The 20385-nt window shown below is 37.5% G+C and overlaps 1 protein-coding gene and 1 pseudogene across 10 annotated transcripts in view; both read left to right on the plus strand.

Moving 5' to 3' along the window:
• Positions 1-307: 307 nt before the first annotated feature.
• Positions 308-20385, plus strand: part of CDON (cell adhesion associated, oncogene regulated) — a 92566-nt gene continuing 72488 nt past the window's right edge. For 5 of the 10 annotated variants that reach the window (XR_002782063.1, XR_002782062.1, XR_002782061.1 and 2 more), the window contains exon 1: positions 891-1062. The gene's annotated coding sequence lies outside the window, so the exon portion shown is untranslated. Of the gene's footprint in view, positions 359-888; positions 1063-20385 lie in introns of those variants that run through there. The other 5 variants (XM_023534711.1, XM_023534712.1, XM_023534709.1 and 2 more) reach the window with 3 other exon arrangements.
• Positions 17422-17537, plus strand: LOC111744270 (annotated as a pseudogene).

The raw sequence follows: 20385 nt of genomic DNA on the forward strand, positions 1-20385 counted from the left end.
AAGTCTTTTTGTGTGTGTTCCTACAGTATATTTATGCTTCACGACAATTTTTTAAATAGAAATTCTTTTTCTTTCTTTTTTGTTTGAAAAACTGAAGTTCAGTGAGATCAAATAACTTGGGACAGGTCCAAGGACACGTTGGTTAGACTCTGAGGCCAAAGGGCACGCTGATTTCACCAGTACCGAGCCTCACACCTAGTCTTTGAGTTTTGTTGCCTGCTGGCGTGACTGTGAATCCGGGGGTGGAGGGGAGGGTTGGGGAATCAGGTGAAATTGTGGAAAAAACGAAACACTGAAAGCAGCGAAAAGGCAAAGGTACCATAGCAGCGGGAACCTGAAACCGTGAGGTAGTCAACAGGTAAGCGCTCGGGGTAGAGAGCGACGACGGAGTCCTCCTAAAACTTAGGGGCGGTACCTGGGCGGGGCCTGGGCGGGGCACCTGGAGACTTGCGGACCATCGTGGACCGCTAGATCTGCCTCCTCCCCGGGGCACTTAAGGGGAGGAGAGAGTGAGTGCAGGTCTTGTGGCAATCTCTGTGAGTTGCCGAAGCAGCTTCTCCTCACCTATCCTAAACCAAAGCAAGGAATGCTCTCGCTTTTCTCGAATGGCCTTCTCGCAGACAAGCAGAAAGGGTACTGGAGACAGTCCTGCACTAGGGGCCCCCCCCTCGCAGATTAGTACGGCCCGTCCCCGCCGCCGATTTGGCGGCTGCGCGCGCACCCTCCGGCGGGCGGGGAGGCCTCGTGGCGCGCTCCCCTATGCTGCCTGCTGCTCCGCGCTCCCGCGCCGCCGGGTTACGCGCCCGCGCGCCTGGGCCTGGGCGGGGAGGCGCGGCCGCGGGGGCGCGCCCCGCAATTCCGCCCCGCCCCCTCCCCTAAGTCCCGGGTGCGCGGCTCCGCGCGAGGAGAGCGGGGACCCGCGCCCCCGCCCCGCCCCCGCCCGGCGCGTGGAGGCCGCTCGGATCGCAGCCGCCGCGGTAGCCGCTCGCGCGGGATGACCAGGGGCGGCTCTGGGAGCTGGCTGCCGCAGGAGATCTGGGGGCTCCACCGGCCCGCCGAGAGGTGCGGGGTGGTCCCGCTGTGGGGTCCGGGGACGGGCGGTTGGGGCGGGCGGCCGGCGGGCCCTGGGGCTCGGGGTCCGGGGCTCGAGCGGGGTCTGGGAACGCTGGGCCGTCCTGCGGGGGCGGGCGGGGTGTCAGTGACAGGGACGCGCCGGGCAGGTGGGACGAGCCTGGCGGGGAGCAGGGGTCCCCCCTGCTCCCCAGGGAACGAGGTTCCCGCCCCTCAGCTTCTACCCTCAGGGCGCCCGCGGGACGGTGATTTATGTGGGGAGAGCAGGAGAAACGTCCTGCGCAATGTATCTTTTTCTGCCGTCACCGACGCCCCGACTTCCCCATTTTCCTTCTCCATGAAGCTTTCTGTAGGTTGCATTATCATTTCTAAGTACATTGCAGCTCGCTTTTTATTACAGCCTGCAGTTTCCAGACCTTTGTTGCTTTTTCTCCACATTTAGGAATTTCAGTCATAAATCACTGAGGCGGTATGGGGACTCTCTCGGCCTTCCCTTCATTGTTTCCCTGAACCCCATCAAGTCAGGTGGAAGGCTCTCCAAAAGGAGCCCTTCTCTAGAATGCCTGCCATTCCTGGCCGCGACTACAGAGGGTGGCAGGTGCTTTAAGGGCAGGCTGCCTTCCAGCTGAGATGCAGAATTTAGGGAACCTCATTAACAGAAAGGCAGCCTCTGTGTCCTAAATCAGAAACCTTGAGAAACAGAAAATTGGCCTAAAAGGTAACATGAGATTTGTTCTCAGGCCAATGGCCAGTAAAGATGAAAGAGGCCAATTCTGATTCCATGCCTCATTAATACCAGTAGCCCTCAGACTCCCAGCTGACACTTGGCATACCGAATGGACAGTGTCTGGGAAGAGGAGGTGGGAGGGGGCTGGAGAATCAAATGGGTTTATTCTCAGTAGAATGCTTAACATTTGATTACATTTAAGAGCTCCCTTTTTTTTTTTGAGTATTTTATTTTAACTGAAAATGGAAGGGAGGGTAGTTCAACTTTTAGGACAAGATGAAAGGAAATTTCAGAAAATTTCTGGAAATTTTAAATTAGTGCTTAACTAGAAAGCATTCTTAGGAACCCAGAGAGGCACTAAATTATAGTAGTTTCTGTTACCCACATGTTGAAGTAAACTGCCTCATATTTTAAGTTATTTGAGAAGGATGGAGAAAACCTGTTTCATTTTTTGTAAAGACGTGCCCTGGGTGTGTTTGGCATGTATAGAGCAGAAACATTTATATTTCTATAAAAAACACAACTGTATATTGTTTAACTTACATGCAAAAACTCAAATATAGTATTTGGGAAATCTGTCTTTGTTTGAATAGTGTAGTCAACCAGGAAAATCAGTTACTAGAGGTACTGTGCTATTGTTTGTGTAGTAACTCACTTGGGATGCTTTGATTGATTGCTATGGTTCTCATCAACCTCCTCTTCTGTGGAAAGTACTTAAACAGCTCTACTCTCAAGCGGGGAGGCACAAAGAGCCCTTAGGACTTGGAGCACACTGATCTAGCCTGTGTAGGTTGGCTTACATCAATCTTACTACTTGCCTTCTTTGCAGGTGGTTTGACTCTGCATGAAAGGAATTAAGCTCATTTTAAGATAGGACTCCCCCCACACCCCGACCCGCCCCAAGTTCAGCAAGATATATAGATGAAGGCTTTGTGCAGGAATAGGAACTTCTGTCAGGGCTTTGCTCTAAAGAGGTCAGGTAAAATTTGTTGACTAGTTCTCGTGCTTTCCTCTTGTTTTTCACTTTGCCCTTATGCTTTCATAACTTTCGAGATGATTTCATTTATGGTTTTGTCAAAATAAAAGTTGAAGTAAAAATTTTCTTCTCTAGAAATGTTTCTTTTGCAAATATTTAGGCTAAAATTTGGTGATTATTTCTAAGTAAAATACTGAGGAAAGGATTTCAGGGATTCAACATTATCTTAGTGAAATTAGGCTGGGGTAGGAAATGAAAAATAACTGATTGAAAAATTTGTTATTAATAACATGCAATTACATTAGCTGTCACCTGTTATTAGCGTTTGTATTGCATAGAAGTGTAGATAAGACAGCACATCAGAAGATTAGATGAGTTGCCCATCAGGTAGTCTTTAGATAGATGATGATCTTACCACTTAATAGCAACTAATTAGATTATGGAATTTGGAGGCTCTTTGCCAAACAGATCGCTTTGAAGGACTTGATTTTACAGTTTTTGATTAGTGCTTTTTCCCAAGAAATTTTGTTAACTTGGATTGAATTAGAATGTTTTATTGTTTTTGTTTAAAATTTTATATTGCGTTTAAACATTGCATTTATTTATAAACATTTTATTTATAAATTTTTGTTGTGTATAGTACTAATTCACTTTCCAGAGAATGGGGAGGAGGGCTTTACTTGATTCTTTTTGATTAAAATTAAGTATATGGAATATACTTAATGTCACTTTAAAAATATTGGATTTCAATTAAATGAAAAACGGGTTTGTTGGTTTTTTTTTTTTTTTTTTTTTTAATCCTTCAAGTTTTCCCTCATTGTTTGTGCTCTTTCCCCATTGTCAGGCTTAAAACATACAGTATCATTGTCATCTGTCTCCTGAATAATGGTCCTGAGGTGATATTATTAATGTGGCTTTTTAAAATCAAACTAATTATACTTGCCTAAAAGAGCCACATGTGTGTGATTCTAGCTGCCTGGTGCCTTTTGAGAGCCCTGGAGACAAGCTAGTGAATAGAGCTGAAAATTCATTCTGTATTTGATTAAATGGAACAGACTCGCTGCTCCTTACCCCAGCAGGGGCTATGAGATCTCTTGATCCCCGAAGCGGCTCCAAGACCCTGGGAATTCCATTAGCGAGCACCTGAGGAATTTCTGCCCTGCAGTGCCTTTTTTGTATGTGTGTATGTGTATGTGTGCAGAGGGAGTGGAGCAGAGTGGTGAGGGGGGAGTGAAGGGAGGGGGAGTGAAGGGAGGGAGACGCTACATTAGAAGACTCCATATGTTAGCAGATCTAAAATCAAGGCATGACTTAACAGCTTATCTTGTAAGAGAAGAGCCCAACCCAAAGGCAGATTGCTAGTCAGGACTTTCTTACAAGAAGGACTGTAGTGGTGTATTTTAGCACTGAAGTGAACGCCACTGTTAAGTACAGAAAGTCACTTCTCTGCTTTCCCTCCGAAGCACAGAAGCACAAGCATATACACGTTGCAGACTTGGTAAGTTTTCTTTCAGTGATCTTTTGATAAATATGTAAAATTGTGTTACAGTTCTTGCCTGTTAGGGCTGATATATTGTTTCAATAACTTTTTAAACAGAGCAAAATCTGACTTATGGGAAGCAAATCGTTTTGCAGAGGTGAAATGCTTGTTTGAATAGGCATATTTTAGCCTGCTCTTTTGTTTTTATATGATTTTAATGTGTTTTTGTTATGTTATTACAGAATATAAATTCATTTAGGGTACATCTCTTTTCTGTTGTCTTTTTAAGAATTCTTTCTGATTTCTAGTATTTTTTAAGGCATTGCTTTGCAGACTTGCTAGCAGCTACAAGTAAATGAAAGTATATCTACCAAAAAAACTATTCTGTAAATTTTTAAGAAACATTAGTGTATCTTCCTCCGCCCCTCCTCCCCTGCCCCAAATTATTTTTGGATACATTTTTCAGAATATTAGCCTAGTTTGTTTCTTGTGTACTTTTCAAAGAAGAGAAGTTCTGAATCTTGGATGGTGTAGTTAATTGATTTTCATCTTCTGAGAATAGTTAAACATGAATCTGAATTCCAGTGTGCTTGTACTTTTCAATTAATGCAGAATGCAGTAGCTCATTTGTTGGTTAATTTGTTATTTGTTCCTGATTACTATCATGTCGTGTATCACAGTTCTTTCCATCCTATAATCATGTAGTCCTCTAATAAATTCTTCTCACAATACAGTGTGTTTAGAAAATAAAGAAGCCTTTCAGAGAATATGTTTAATTTTTTTTCCTCCTTAATCCTGGGCATGCCTTCTACTAGTATGGCCAAATTGAAAGGACTCTTGAATGATTGGAGTAAACACTAAAGTTAGCATTGTTCCTGTCTTGGTTCACAGTTGTTCAGCTGCTTTGCTGTGTGATATATTTTGATGGCCACAGATAATAAAAAACTACCCCGAAGAGCATTTTGTTCTACGTGTCAGTTGGAATGTGAGGAGGGACTTCAATTCTTGAGAGCAAGTGATGTATCTTTTAATCAGAGAATTAAGAAACCGTGAAGTTCCTTACACCTTAATTGAGGGGAGAAAAACAGGTTATATTATTGAACTTAGGTTATACATTCTGCTTCTGTTTTGTTGCGTGGAACTCTGTGGTTGATCTTATTTTTATATTACCCTAATACAAACAGAATGGAGAAGGTGACATTTAGCTTGCTCCTCAGTTATTCATGTTACAGACTAGCTCACCTCTTTTTATTTATGTGAACTTGGGCAGTGATCTTGACTTAGGCCTTGATTTTCACCTCTGCAAAATGGGGGTTATAACAATAATATCTCTTACCACTGTTGTGGGAATTATAAGAGGTAATAAAAGTAAAGCACTAGGCATATAGTAATTGCTCTGTGAATGTTAGCTGCTGGTATTTTTAGTAACTCCTTTTGTACATTAGTCTGTTACTTCGATCCAGAAGTGATTTCTTTTAAGTACTAAATAATGAGGAATTCTCAGAAGTTAGTAATAATATGGGCACATGTAACTGCTGTAGTTTTAGCCTGCTACAGTTTTCTTAATTTTGGAATTGAAACCTAAAAGGCACTTGGAAACAATGTGTTGCATTTTTCTTTTCAATGGAAGTGTAATATAAAAATGTACACAAGCATACAGTTAATGTACATTAATGCATGTGAAATTTTACATATGCACATATGTGTGGTAACCATTACCCAGATCAAGATCCAGAACGTTGCCTTCACCTCGAAGGCTCCCTGACGCCCTTTCCCAGACAGCCCTGCTACCCGCCCAGCAAGCAACAACTATTCTGACTATAGATTAGTTTTCACCATAGATTAGTTTTGCCTGTTCTCAAACTTTATAAAAATGGATATACAGTATGTACTCTTTATATCTGGTTTCTTGCACTGCTTATTATGTCTGTGAGATTCATCTGTGTTATCGTATTTCGTAGTAATTCATGCATCTTAAATTGTTCTAGTGTTTTTGTGTGTTTTGAAATTGATAGTAGTTCATTTTCTTGGCACAATGGGTACATGGTCACTGGGGGAAAAAAGAACACTTCTACTGAAATTATTAGAAAATTCAATCCCAATGGCTCCATTAAAAGAATAACCATGACCTTATTTTTATACATTAAAAATGTGTTGAAGATAATGCAGTTACCTTAAGTTACAATTCCATAAACCAAATCCTTTGATGACTGCATTCATTTTATTTTTTTGATTTTGGAAGGGAAGGGAGGGAGCCTCAAAATAGAGAAGGATCATCTAAGGTATCTTATGTTCTTCATTTCTAGGATTTAATGCAATAATCAATACTTAGAATTGTACCGTATTGACCAATACACCAGCATTAGTGTAATATTCTTTTGGAAGAAAATGAAAAACACATTGTTATTTTGAAAAAAAAAAAAATCCACCCAAAATGGAAGAAAATAGAGCTAGGATGTTGTTATACTACAAGAAAATTATGAAGAACAGGACCGCACACATTGGCTAGTAACCTTAACAGTTGCTGTCAGGCTGTGCCTATGTGTTTAGAATTTCTGTTTGTATTGTTGAAATTTCTTAATATGCCAAATAAAATTTATTTCCCCAGACTGAAACAAGAACACAAGATGATGTTGATGAATCAGAAGTTTTTGTTTTTGTTTAAATTTTGGAGGGGGCTGTGGTTGAGGTTAATAATATTTCTTTCTTGGAAATGTTGATCAAGGATTTTCTGGATGTTCTGCTTGAACGCAAGCCACTTCTCTCTCAGGAGACATTGTATTTTCAGCATTTGTAATTTTATTAAATCTATTATTCATAGCTCCTTGACACAAGATCATTCATCACATATAGCCATGTGCAGAGATGAGTTCCCCTGTACTCCAGAGGGGCAAGTTGTCCCCTTTTCTTCTTAAATCAGACTACCAGTGGCCAAGATTATAATGGTGGTGGAGAGAGTTGAAATAATGAGATACGATGCATCTTTTGTTCCGCAGGGGCACTCAAAAGATGCAGATTTTGTTTCAAAACAAGGAAGAACTGTCTGACAAATAGAGCTGCCTCATGATAGAAAATGTTCTTTTGAAGGAGCATGAGCTGTTTATTACCAGGCATGTTCTAGTGGCATTTGCGAAAGATATTGTGGAAAGGATCCCTTCCTTCGGTGAGAGATTGGACCACATGATCTCTAAGGGCCTTTGCAATACTAAGAGTCCATGAAATAAGCTGTACGGGGTAGTTTTGCTGTATAACGACCACATACATAATTTTGGAGAGAGAACATGTATTAAAAAGTTCCATACAGCCACTGGATATATAAATTTTCCCAAACCAACCCAAGTGTAAAGTTGAGGACTGCTTCTACTTGCTGGCTCTTTCACTTTAAACGTAACTCTTGGTTTATCACTAACAAGTAAATGTCAAAGATTCTTTCTGTGTTTTCTCAATATTCTAAGTGTATTGGTATTAAAAGTGATAATACTTTACAGGTATCGTATTTGCTCCCTTTCTGTATAGGTACACATCTGAAAATTTACTTGAAACCATCTGTTGACATAGTTATTTATTCACCCCTATAACAAATTATGTAGTAAAATAAAAATTAATTAATGTCCTTCTTGTCTCTCTACTTTCTCTCCTCATCCAAGCTTTTCTACACTTGAAATTCAAGAGTGAGAAATAACTCACGGGGGTAGAAAGGCTGATATCAGTGATTTATCCAAGCAATGAAACTATATTCTGATGACCATTTTTATTTAACCATGTATACACACATCTTGTATCTGTAAATATTTGTTATTTATGTTAATTGATATTTAAAATGATTGAAGAGAGTATAGAATCCTAAATCACCAAAATAATATTTTCTCTATTTTATAAAGCAGAAGAGTATACTGAGTTTTTACTGTTTCCAATTTTCTATTTTTGTATACACATATAACCCTCTGTACCCTCCTGATAACCTGTAAGAATGTCTCACTTATCTCTTCTCTGTTATCATTACCTTACCTTTCCATCCTTCTTTTCAAAATTTGGGGGAGGGATGAGAAGAGATTCAGAATGTGAGACAAAACAATCTTTGTAACTCCTGCTTAAACTGCTACTACCTCATCTCCCTGTCTCCAGAATTGATTTCTGCCTTCCAGATCATCATTTTTCTACATTTTGCCAGAGGAATGACCTTCCTAAAACATAAATCTGATCATGCGACTGCTCTTAAAATCAATTTCTCCAAGGGCCCTGAATTGCTCATGATAAAACCCAGGTCTTCAACATGGCCTACAGGGTTCCTCACTTACCTGATACTTCTGCCATCTTCAACCCTGTGCATTCCTTGAACACACCTTGCTTTCTTTCCTGCAGGCTAGGCTGATACTGTTTACTTGTCTGTCTCAGCCTTATCTTATTCCCTGAGGACAATGTGATTTCTCCTTGTATGCGATCATCCTTCTCACCCCTTTCCTTGCACTATGCCTAACAAATACTAAGCACCTAAATGTCCTGAAGATATCAGTGCTAAAGGGGTGATTTTCAAACTTTAATGTTCATTTGAATATCTTGGGGGATGTTAAAATGCAGGTGCTAATTCAGTAGGTCTGGAGTGAATCCCAAGATTCTCCCTTTCTAACAGGTTTCTAACAATATTAATGACTCTGGGTGGATCACACTGAGTAGCAAGATGCTAAACTGTCTCCTCTAGGTCCATGGATGATTTCAACACAGTTCTTCTCTTAAAAATCCAGTGAAATCAGTGACTCCATGTTAAGTCAGGTATACCACAGCTTCAAATAACAAAGATTAAAGAAAACTATAAAGAAAAATATAGTTAAATGTTGAAGATACCAGGGCATCTATTGTCACATTACTGGAATACTTTCCTAATATTTTAACAATTTTATAGATTTAAAATGTGTATTTTCTGTGCAGCAGCGTTAGGTCTCTAGAGAACTGATGTCACGTTTTATGTGTTGGTTTTCAAACACTTGGTATTACAGTTCTCCTGGGTAAATAGGGACTAAAATGTACATTCTGGCTTCTGTCTCTTGCCAGGGAAATTTCTGACAGTTATTGGCTTTTTATGGTATCAGAGTAAAAGTAATTAGTAGTCTCTATTTTACTATAATTTGATATCTGTTCAGTGAGTGTACACACTACCTGGCTGGAGGTAAAATTGGCAAGAGGGACAAATGTTTAATGACTAAAATACTACTTTTATCAGGCCATAAAATTACTGTAGTGACATCAGAACTTGGCAGCCTCTTTTATTCAAATAAAAAAAAATAGCATCATAAGTTAGGGAGGAGACATTTTTCTTGCTCATTTATTTTGGCTTATTTTCATGGTTTTGGCCTTAGAGCATGTGTATAAGAAAATAGCAACACAGTGAATAACTGGCAGTAAGAATTGGAGAGTGAACGTAGTTTCACTTGGGGCGAACATAGTTTCAACTGTTTATCACTTACCTCCATTTCAGTAATTTATCTGTTCCACTCAGATTGGCAATTATGAGAATGTAAGAGTGGGTATGAAGAATCCTTAGCTATAAAATGGAGTTAAACTTCATTATTTTGCTTGATATTGCATAGCTTGCAATATATTGAGAAAGTTTGATGATTGGCTTACAAGATGGTCATGTGAGGGTGAATGTCAATGTAATTATGAATGCGACAGTACAGTTTTGTATGTAAGGTGCTATTTATTCCTCTTTATAAACACCAGCATTACCAGCCAAATCAGTTTGAGTGAATATAGTGCTTCCTGCCCATTTTAAACTGTTCACTCTTGTGAAATTAGATTTTTAGATGTTACCATGATTTAATGACAGCTTGTATACCAGAATTTCAATGTGATGTCCAACCGCTTGAGCAGTAGTTCTAGCAGATCTTGGGACTACTGAATATCGAGAAGATATTTTTATAGTTCTTAATAGATTAATAAACTCCTGAGTAGAGCCACACTAAAGTGTTACTGTTGTGCCCATGATACCTCGTGGGTTCATCTTACTGTGATCACCTTCTTAAACAAGGTCATTTGATTGTTTCTTCTGTTAAATCTTAGATGTTCATCTAAAACAAAATTATAAAGTTTGTTCTGCAGTAAGGAAGCTTATAGCTGTGATGGGTTAAAGTATATTTTAAACCTAATTCTAAATATATACTTCTACTTAAGAACATATTTTCAAATCATAATCTGATTAGAAAGTTCAGACCTTTTAATTGGTTCTTTTTCTTCCTATTCATTGAAAGTTGGGCATACTTTCTTTTTTATGGCCAAGTCCTTTTTGAAATTAAAAAAAGATCAAATATCCTACCCTGAGTTCCCAATTCTAAGCTCTGGTCATGATGTTTTAAATTATTTTGTATTTTAGTTGGATTTCTTTTTTAAAAGAAATTTCAATACTTGTGTTTTAACTATAGCCCTGTATAGGTCTTTTCATATAGTTTTCATCATCCATTTTAGAGCTAAAGTTGTTTCTTTAATCCCATGGCTAACTGAAGCCAATTTTGAGTCATTATAAGACTGGTTGCTAACTGTTGTCTTTTATTAGGCTAGCAAACACAATTGTCATTATTTGTTATTTCTATTGTGTTTGAGGATGCAGTTTAAAAGAGCTATTGTCGTAGTGGTTAGGTCTTAAAATAATTTCACATTTGTTACTATGACAGCAGCCACAGGGGGGTTTTAATCATACAACACAGCTTGTGCAGAGATTTGATATCAATGTTTTGTGGCATCAAATAAATTTTAGCTCAGGGATTTGACTACATACATCTTACTAGTGTTAACAGGAGTCTTGTAGCTAACTCCCAAAGTGAGATTTTAAATGTGAACTTTATAAGTCAAGGCTGTATCCCACCCCACGTGACAGTAACAGTAGAAATTATTTTAAAGAAAAATTGTCAATGTTTTACTTATTTTGGGATTTTACTTATTTTGGGATGGGTAGGTTGTTAATTAGGGAAAAGGTAAGAAAATGATTAGTTCTGTAGAACAAATACGTTAATGTTTGATCAGATTCATTTTTCTCTTAGCCAGTTAGACATACATAGAACATTTAATTAGTTGTGGTTATACATGTGAGATGATCATGGAATCAAATCCACAGGCACCACAAATCAAACTCCTGAGGCCTTCAACAACCAAGAATGAGAAACTGAGTTTTGAGTTTTTTATTTGTGTAATTAAGAATTTTTTTCCCTTCATGTTGAAATGTAAGTTTTCTGGAAAAAAAATTCTTTCACTTGACATTTAGTAGGCAAAGTCTTCATTCGCTTATAAAAGTTCTTTCCTAATTCACTGAGAAATACTAGCATCTTTTGTGTCTGATTCACCTGGAGTGACTGTACTACAGGCATACGTGGGCAATTTAATAAATAATATGATGACAAAGGAGTGAAGTATTGCTTTTGCAGAGTAGGGCCCTCGACTCTTTGAGTGTCCTTCAGTCTCATAAGATGGCGCCCCCAGAGGGTTAGGACAGGTGTGCACTCACTGTCTTCGGTCTGCGTTGCGTGCACAGACAGGAGGCATTGGAGGAACTGTGACATTCCCTGTGCTGGCTCAGCTCCTTGTTGAGTTATGATTTCATTACATCTCCTGTCTCTCAGTTCTTTTAATTGCATATACTGAATAATTTTCTCCTTCCTTCTGTTTCTGTTGGTGATCATTTCTTAAATAACTTTTATAGAGCCCTTTGTATGTTGCAGAGTGTTTTACAGATTTTTTTTTGCTGTTTACCCTAAATGTATGAGAGTAAAATTTTCATGAGAATGGAAATCATGAAGACAATAAGCGATTGAGCATTGATATCAGATACAGGAGTTTTAATGCAGTTCAAAGTTAGGTAATCTTAAAATCTCTCTGTCTAAAATTGGAAAAGGAGGCTATTTGAAACTAGTTTTTTAAAAACTTAATTTAGGTTATAATTGCTCATTTGTGCTTAGGAATAGAATAAAATAGTTAAATTCTAAGATTTTTTTTTTTTTTTTTTTTGGTCTTTGACATTTCTAAACCATAGACTGCATCCTAGAGTCTATTAACCTAATAGAGATATTGAAGTGAATTTTGCCTAAGATAAAGTTGACCCCCTGGTGTCTTGTATTTTAATCTCTTTTCTCTAAAGAGGTCATTTGATTTTTTTTCTAGCCACAGGAATCCTTGCTTCCTAACACATTTCCTTAGAACAGGTACTTGGATGCTTAGAAATTCTTCAACAGTGTATTCCAGCCTGAGAATGAAGTCTGAGTGCCCTTTCCAGTGATACATAAAGTAAAGAAAATAGCAGAGGGGGCTTTTTAGAAATAAATCTCATTTTACATTTGCGTCTTCAGTTGTGGGATGAATATAAAACCTAAATTGATAAGCTCTTTGTTTTAACAGTTGTTCCATGTTACCCCTGTATCTAAAACGAGACGGATAATGTTGAAACATAATTTGGTTTTTCATTTATTGGAGACGTTAGAAAATGAATAAAAGTTTTGCAGTTTTAAGTGATTATTTTAGTATCGCTCTTATCAATTGTTAGCTATTTCTCTTTTATGTCACTGTATAGGGTTGGATAAAACAAATGCCAGTGCTAAAGCATTTAATGGTAGCTGATTTGTGCTATTTCAACATAGATTAAAGAAGTTGTTAACTGTTTAATGAAGTAGTTTAAAAATGATTTGATGACCAGTTTGATGACCAGACTGAGACTGAAAGACAGAAAGATGTTCTTAAAGGCAAATTTTGCCCCCCTTCTTTGCTTTGAGTGAAGACTGAATTGTAATAGCAACAGAGTCCAGCTCCCAGTAAGAGGTGTGAGGCTGTTTATTTTCACTCTGGAGATGTATATACTATAGAAGGAAAACTCTGGCCTTGCTGAACCTAAGCAAATCATTACTTATCTACGATCTGGCAAGCAATTTGATTAAGGGTGACAGAGCTCATATAATATCAGAACCAGGCCCTCTTAATGATTGATGAGCCTTGTCTGTAAGGTTTTTTTTTTGAAAGAGAAAAACTGAAAAAGTGAATACTTGTTCGGATTTCTAATTGCCAAGTATAAACCAAGTCTATAATGTAGTTTTATCTACAGTGATTAATATATATTTTTATGCTGCTTTTTAGGATATAATTAAAGGCTTTAAAGTAACATCTGTGTCAGCAGGTTAATTTGGCTTTTACATGATTGAATTCTTGACATTTTAGAGATCTTGTTTCATATTTTAACATCTTTCTTAACTTGGTTTTCTTTGATGTATATTGAGTATAGTAGAATTTTCCTTTTACGCTAATGAAATTGAGTTATTTGGAAGCCCTTGGCTTTAAGGCATTTTCAGCCCTTTGCTTTTGTCAACTGATGGTTGTTGGCACCAATTCAGTGCCAAAAGGAATCCCCAATTTGGGGTGCTCCCCAATTTGGGGTGCAATAAAGAAGGAAATGTTATTCAGTACAAACAACTCAGTTGTGATATAGCATGGCTGTGAAACAGCAGGGCTGCAAGGAGGCCCCTCTTGCTACGCAACTCTGCTCTGGCCTTCTCCACCCTGGTGTAACATCTTCAGTCTTCCCGTGGAAAATCAAGTGTGCTCCCCAAGCAAGAAAGGAGCTTACTTATACAGAAGGAAGTCCCTGCCTCTGGTCCTCATGCAAATGAGGACTCCAAATTCTTTCAGTGATTGTTCGAAAAAGCACTGTCCTGATTGGTCAGAATAGAGTTGCTCTGATTGGTCAGTGAAGATGCGGAAGGGGATATACAGCTACCTAGCTTTAATTGGATGGGAAAAGCCTCAGTCCTGTTGGTCAAAATGCAATTCCTGGAACTTTTTTATAAGGGCTGGCTCAGATGGCGGGAGCATCATGCAGGCAGGCAGGCAGTCCTAGTGCAGGCTTCTCCCCGAGGTGCAGTTTGCGTGAGAGGACCCAGTGTAGAAATGGCTGCTAGGCTCTGTTTTTTAAATTTGAGCCCAGTTACCCACCAGGAGCCCTTATTAGTAGGTATCTTCACTTTCAGGGTTCACACTTTCTAACTATATGAAAATGATTTGGATAGTTATAATACCATATTTGGGTCATTTAGTGTTGCTGCTGACCATTTGCTCTATTATTTGTTCCTTATCTCATTTTCATTTCCAACAGATTGCTACTGTGTGTGACTGGAATGTGCTAAATATTCTTGGCAACACTTTAAATCATTAGTTTACATATAGTGCTGAATCCAACCAAAGAAGACTATTTCTTGTTTTTTATTATTCATATGTCGCTTAGTAGAAATGAGTATAGGATTGGAAGAACCTCCCGCCCCCTTATTTGAACTAAATTTCACATATGGAATGTCTAGATAAATGAAGCAGTTAAACTGAGATTGAATTGGTTTTCTGTAAATGGATTTTATTTACCTGGGATTTTCAAGTAGTGTATCATAAGGATTTAGACAAGGGTACGCTCTGGAGTCAGAGTGCCTGGGTGGAAGCCAGACTCCATTATATTCCAGTGATGCAATCTCTCTGTGCTTTAGTTTCTGCATTTGTATAATGGAAGTGATAGCTCAATGGGCTGTTGGATCATCTCATTTAGTTATATATAGTGATTGGTGCTTGGTAGGTGCTTCTTGAAGGTAAGCAGTTGCTGTTTCCATTGTTATTGCTATCTGTGAGATAGCTGGCATTGACAAAATACTGTGATGCAGCTGTGTTAAAACTGTCAAATCAAAATAAAATGAGTAGGGATTAAATTTTGGGGAGCTGTAAATATGAGAATAAGCTAGAATTTATTATGTGGTTTGCTCATGGTTTGGTTAGGACATGGCTCCTAGCAAACAGAACAATTAGGTGAGTGCCGAAATAGCTAATGAACTTTTGGATAAATTCCTGTATGCCCGAACAAGTAAATACTAACTTTTTTGCCCCAAATTTCAATTTTGTTACTTTTAAATCTCCCCTTTCTCCTTCTTATCTCCTCTGCTCAATATAAACATACTTTAGTGTAATACTAGGAAAATAAAATATATAAGAGATATACTTCATACCTAGCCTTATTTGAAAATCAAGGGATAACGATTGTTGGAACCGTTTGCTAACTTTTCTGTTAATCTTCCAATCAAAAGTACAAGTGTTATCATCTCTGGAAAATCCCAGTGCTTTTCTAGAATTTGTATGTATGTATGTGTGTGTATATGTATATATATGTGTAAATATATATACATATGTATGTATGTGTGTATACTTAAATAATCTTGATTCTTATGTCAGGTTTTTCAAATTTGCTACTTTGGGAGGCTTACATATGGTCAGAGCAGATAAACACTTAACTGGGATTAGTATCATTAAAGACCACCAGTAAAATGCCAACCCCAAATTGTTTTAAAAATGGAAATAGAGTATACATGGGATGCAAATATCTAATTTGGAGATAAGCCAGTTACATACACTGTCAGCCCCACCCCAGCCACTTCCCCATTTTGTTTCAAGCTGGCAACGGTAGGAATAAGTTGCTCTCCACTGACTGTTGAAGATTGAGAGTTAGCAGTGGAGGGGGATCCGGAGCCAGGAGTTGTGGAACTGGAATAGGACAAGTGGTGTGTTTCAGTCCCCCTTTTCAGCTGACCGTTGCCTCTTTATCTTGTAGTTTCCTTCTCTTGTCTAGTGATGATAATAATGCTTTAGGAAGAAGATGCTTGCCTTACGTTTTTCTTGTTTTAAATTAAATTTTTTTTTTTTTTTAAGTGTTGAGAATTCTGTCCTATCCCACAGGTTGGCCTAATTGTTGTATTTTTATCACTGGAATCCAGGTGTTTAGCACGGTAATTTTTGTAGCTATACTGAACGCATTTGCAGGAGACAACATTCTGTCAACTCTACAAATGCACAGACTTGTAAGATATTCCATCTGGGTCCTATAAAATGGAGGATAAAGTTTGGTTGTGTTGCTTTTGTAGAGTTTTTTTAGGGTCGTGGTCTTGGGGGCTGTGGAGTTGGGTAGCACTTACAAGATTCTTTCAATCTTTTTGATTTTTGAGGAATGTGAATCTTGTATTTGAAACAGTAATTCTTGTACTATCACCCCAACCCCATTTTCAGCCCAGAATTGCAAAGATGTGTGTGACCAAGGAAATAGCTGTGTTCATTTAATTAAAATAATGTCTTACCTGAGATGATGATGTCCTATATTTTGCTAAAAGGGGGTTAGCAGTCAAACTTGAAAAATGTGTGACTCTTTTTCAAAGGGAATAGTTCTTAAAATCTCCTAATGTTGATAAAATTGTTTTTATTATTAATCTCAATTACATACAAAATAAACTAGATGAAAACTTTTAATAAAACAACAGATTTGCAAAGTAAATATTGACAAAACCACACAACCAATATAATTCAAAAAATTTAAATAATCTTTAAAAAATTTTAGATTGTCAATGTTGAGTTTAATAATAGGAAGATACTTTTGCTTATTTTATATTTCACTTGTCTGATTCTTTTGATTTTAAGCATGATTAACATTATTTTTCTTTTTAAATAATGAACTTGTTTTTAACTACTGGCCCAAAATTTTATGGGCCAATCACTTTAAAAATGCACTCATATATAATACTGAAAAATTAAAACCATGCAATGAAGTGTCTTTATGTATTAATCTTATTGTTGATGAACTGTAGTAATGTGAGATCTTTGCAATATATGTGTTCTGAATGTTGTGTTACACCATCTGCTTTTTAAGTTTGGCACGCTTGTGCTGCCATGAGCTAGAAGGTAATTCACATCTACTTTTCTTTTTATCTATTTTAAAACTTTCTTTGTAAAATATTTGGTAAAATCATTAGACATTCACATGTCATAGATATGACCCCAAAACAAATGCAAATTGGGCACTGAAATTTGTGCATATCTTTATTGTCTGGCTGATGATCCAGAGTAAGCTAACAGTAATTTGAGTTTTAGCAGTGTAGAAACACAGTGAAAAATGATTTTCATACTTCCAAAGATCCATCTGCAGGCTAAAATAGAGAAAAAGAATTAAAACCTGGTAGACTTGAGAATCTTTTTGGAATAAGAAGTGGCTGTGGATTTACCCTAAAGGAAATAGACATAAAAACACTCCTGCAGGATGTGGTTCCATAGCGTAGGGGTTAGCATGTATGCTTTACACGCAGAAAGTCCTGGGTTTGTGCCCCAGTGGAGCCATAGTCCATGGTCTGTGGCCATGCCACCCTGAACAAGCCTGATGTCTGATCTTGGAAGCTAACCAGGGTCAGGCCTGGTTAGTACTTGGATGGGAGACCACCTAGGAAGACCAGGTGCTGTAGGCATAAATAATAATAATAAACAACACTCCTGTAAAAGTGTGAAAAAAGGCTTTCTTTGATTTGAGAAGCTGTATGTGGAATGGGGATTACCATGTGTTCAAATCTCACCCCTGTCATTTATTAGCTGTGGAGTCTTAGGGAGATTATCAGAGCTTTCTGCAATTCCATTTCCTCATTGTAAAATGGAAATAATTTGTAAAATGGAAATCATATCTATTTGTAAGATCGTGAGGATCAGTAATAATATACATAAAATCTTTCATCCATAAACTTAATAATTGGTACCTATTTTATTCTTTGGTATAATTACTCTCATAAGACAGATGTTCAGTAAGATGCATAAATGCATATGTATTTCCACACAAATTATTCTCTGCTTAGTAGACGCAAAAGGCAAGGATGGAGTAGACTATCAGAATTATTTGGCAAAGTTTTCATACTTCGTGTAGAGCCCTGCCTCCTCATCATTTGCAAGTGACCCAAGATTACCACTGGGCATGTGTTGTGACTCTCTTGTGCTAACGCAGAAAGACGACTGAGATCTGCTGACATTGGAGTTTTTCTCTGGTAGCTCTGATTTAAATACCCATACAATATTTTAAGATTTTCATTTTATAATTATGATAAAAATGAACTTATTTACCTAAATAATTAGCAAATCGATATTGCCCGATGTTGACAGGGAGTGACTAATGCACCTCATGAGTATGTATAAATTAAATTAGCATTGTGACTGATTGCTTTAAAAATGTACCTGATTTTCCTAAAATGTTTACTTACCAAATTCAGAACTTAAAAAGTGCTGGCAAGAGGTAGGACTGATCGACTTGACGGTTTTAAGGAAATTTATAAAACTATTTGCCAGTTAATTTGGCCAATACTCTTTTAAGTATATTTAAAATTCCTCCTAGAGAGTTATCTTTCCATTTAATAACAGCAATATGTGGTAGAATTTTGTTTTAACATAGCTTGCTGTTACATTATTTTAACTATACAAAAGTTCATATGTTGTAGGAAACATGACTGTACAATTAAAAAACCTGATATGGTAATCTGTAATGCTGATCTCTGTCATAAGTATATGAAGAGAGTCTATAATATTTGTTTTAGCTACAAATCCTGTTTATAATCCTAAAAGAGATTTCCGTTTACCCACTGTGGTCCTAGGCCTATAGCATGGTTAAGATTATGGAGAATGTTTTGCAGACTACTGAGTCATTTCTGTTTGTGAGCAAAGTAATAGTGCTTCTGCTGTTGTCTGTAATATCTTTTTTTTCCTTAGGTTTAAAGGACATTTTGATGACATCCATTATTTAAACTTTCACTTTTGCTTATGTTTTTTTTTTTTAATGCCGCATCATGCACTTTGATAGTCATTTGCCTTCAGTACCTATCAAATTATATATCACGTAATTATTAACTGTTGATTTTTTTAAAAAATCAACATAATAAAAAAAAGTAAACATAGCCAGTACCTTCCATAGCAGACCAAATAAACTCAGTGAAGATGTTATAAAGCATTAGTGCTGATTAGGTCTCTTAAACGGCTATTTAATAATGCTAGACCATGCTCATCGTTTCTCTTTTGGCTTACTAAAATGTTTTTAAACATATTAGGTTGATAGTTTGTTTTAATCATAATTTCATGATTCCCAGGAAACATTGCTGGGTTTCTCTCTGTACATTTATTCATTTATCAACATTTATTAAGCACTCATCTTGTGCAAGATACTTCCCAGGTGTTAGATATACAAAATAGACGTGGTTCCCCTTTTTTCCCTTTCCACAAACTTGTGCTTGATCTAGGTCTGGTAGATTTTTTTTTTCTTTACATTTAATGTGACCTGTAAGTACCAAGTGTAGTTCTTTTATTTACAGTATAAGTCAGGTAAAATCAAATCCTGCACATCTCCTTCATGACTACAATTTTTACCTAGGAGAAAATAGATTAAACTGAAAATCAAGGCTATTACTGAAGAAGGAGAGGAATTTAAAAACATAAAGTTTAAGAGTGTTGTGCAGAGAGCAAGGTGGGCAATGGGAATTTTTTTGAGTCGAATGTAGGGGTGTAGACGACAAGATTCATGCCTCTGAAATACCATTTTCCCAGCAAGGTCTCAAAGTTTGGCCTCTTTGGGAAGGGAATGTTTGTGAGAGGAGTAGGGATGGCACTCTGGGTCCACTTGGGTCTTTTTGAGTGGCAGAAACCCATTAATACCAAGAAGAGTAAAAGATGCTTTAGGGAGATTTGTTGGTTGATATTCAGGATGAACAGCCATGGGATATCTGTGTTTAATGCTCCATTAGGGTGTACATGATTTAGCCTATTTTATAACCAAATGTTGGTATTGAGCTGTTATAATCTGATTTAAGACAGTAAAGACTTAAGTCTTTAGTTGTTTTTCAACATTGATCTTCAAAACAGTGTGGTTTATAATGAAGATTTTATATTTGTCTGGAGTAAAATGAGAAAAAAAACACAAAAACAACCAAAAGGCATGCAGTGATTGTTTCCTAAAGCTAAATTTCTAATGAAATTATTCTCTGCCTACTGTTTTGTTCTGTTCTAATGAAACAATGATAGTAGATGGCAGTTCTTCATTTTTGTTATTAATATTCATACTTGGAAAATTGTTTGCAATCTTGCATGGGCTCTGCGGGTCTTTTGCTTCATTTTAAAATATTATTGGTGATTGAAATCCAAAAGTCTAGGAATCGTTGCTATAGATAAAATTTCGTAAGTAACCAATATACAATTATCGATATTGGGGTACGGCTGCTTTGCTGTTTCTCATGCTAGATGTTTCTCCATCCGTAAGATTTATGATACATCCCTATCAAGAAGGGTTTT

Source organism: Pteropus vampyrus, unplaced genomic scaffold (genome assembly GCF_000151845.1).
Source record: "Pteropus vampyrus isolate Shadow unplaced genomic scaffold, Pvam_2.0 Scaffold130, whole genome shotgun sequence".
NCBI classification, from domain to species: domain Eukaryota; kingdom Metazoa; phylum Chordata; class Mammalia; order Chiroptera; family Pteropodidae; genus Pteropus; species Pteropus vampyrus.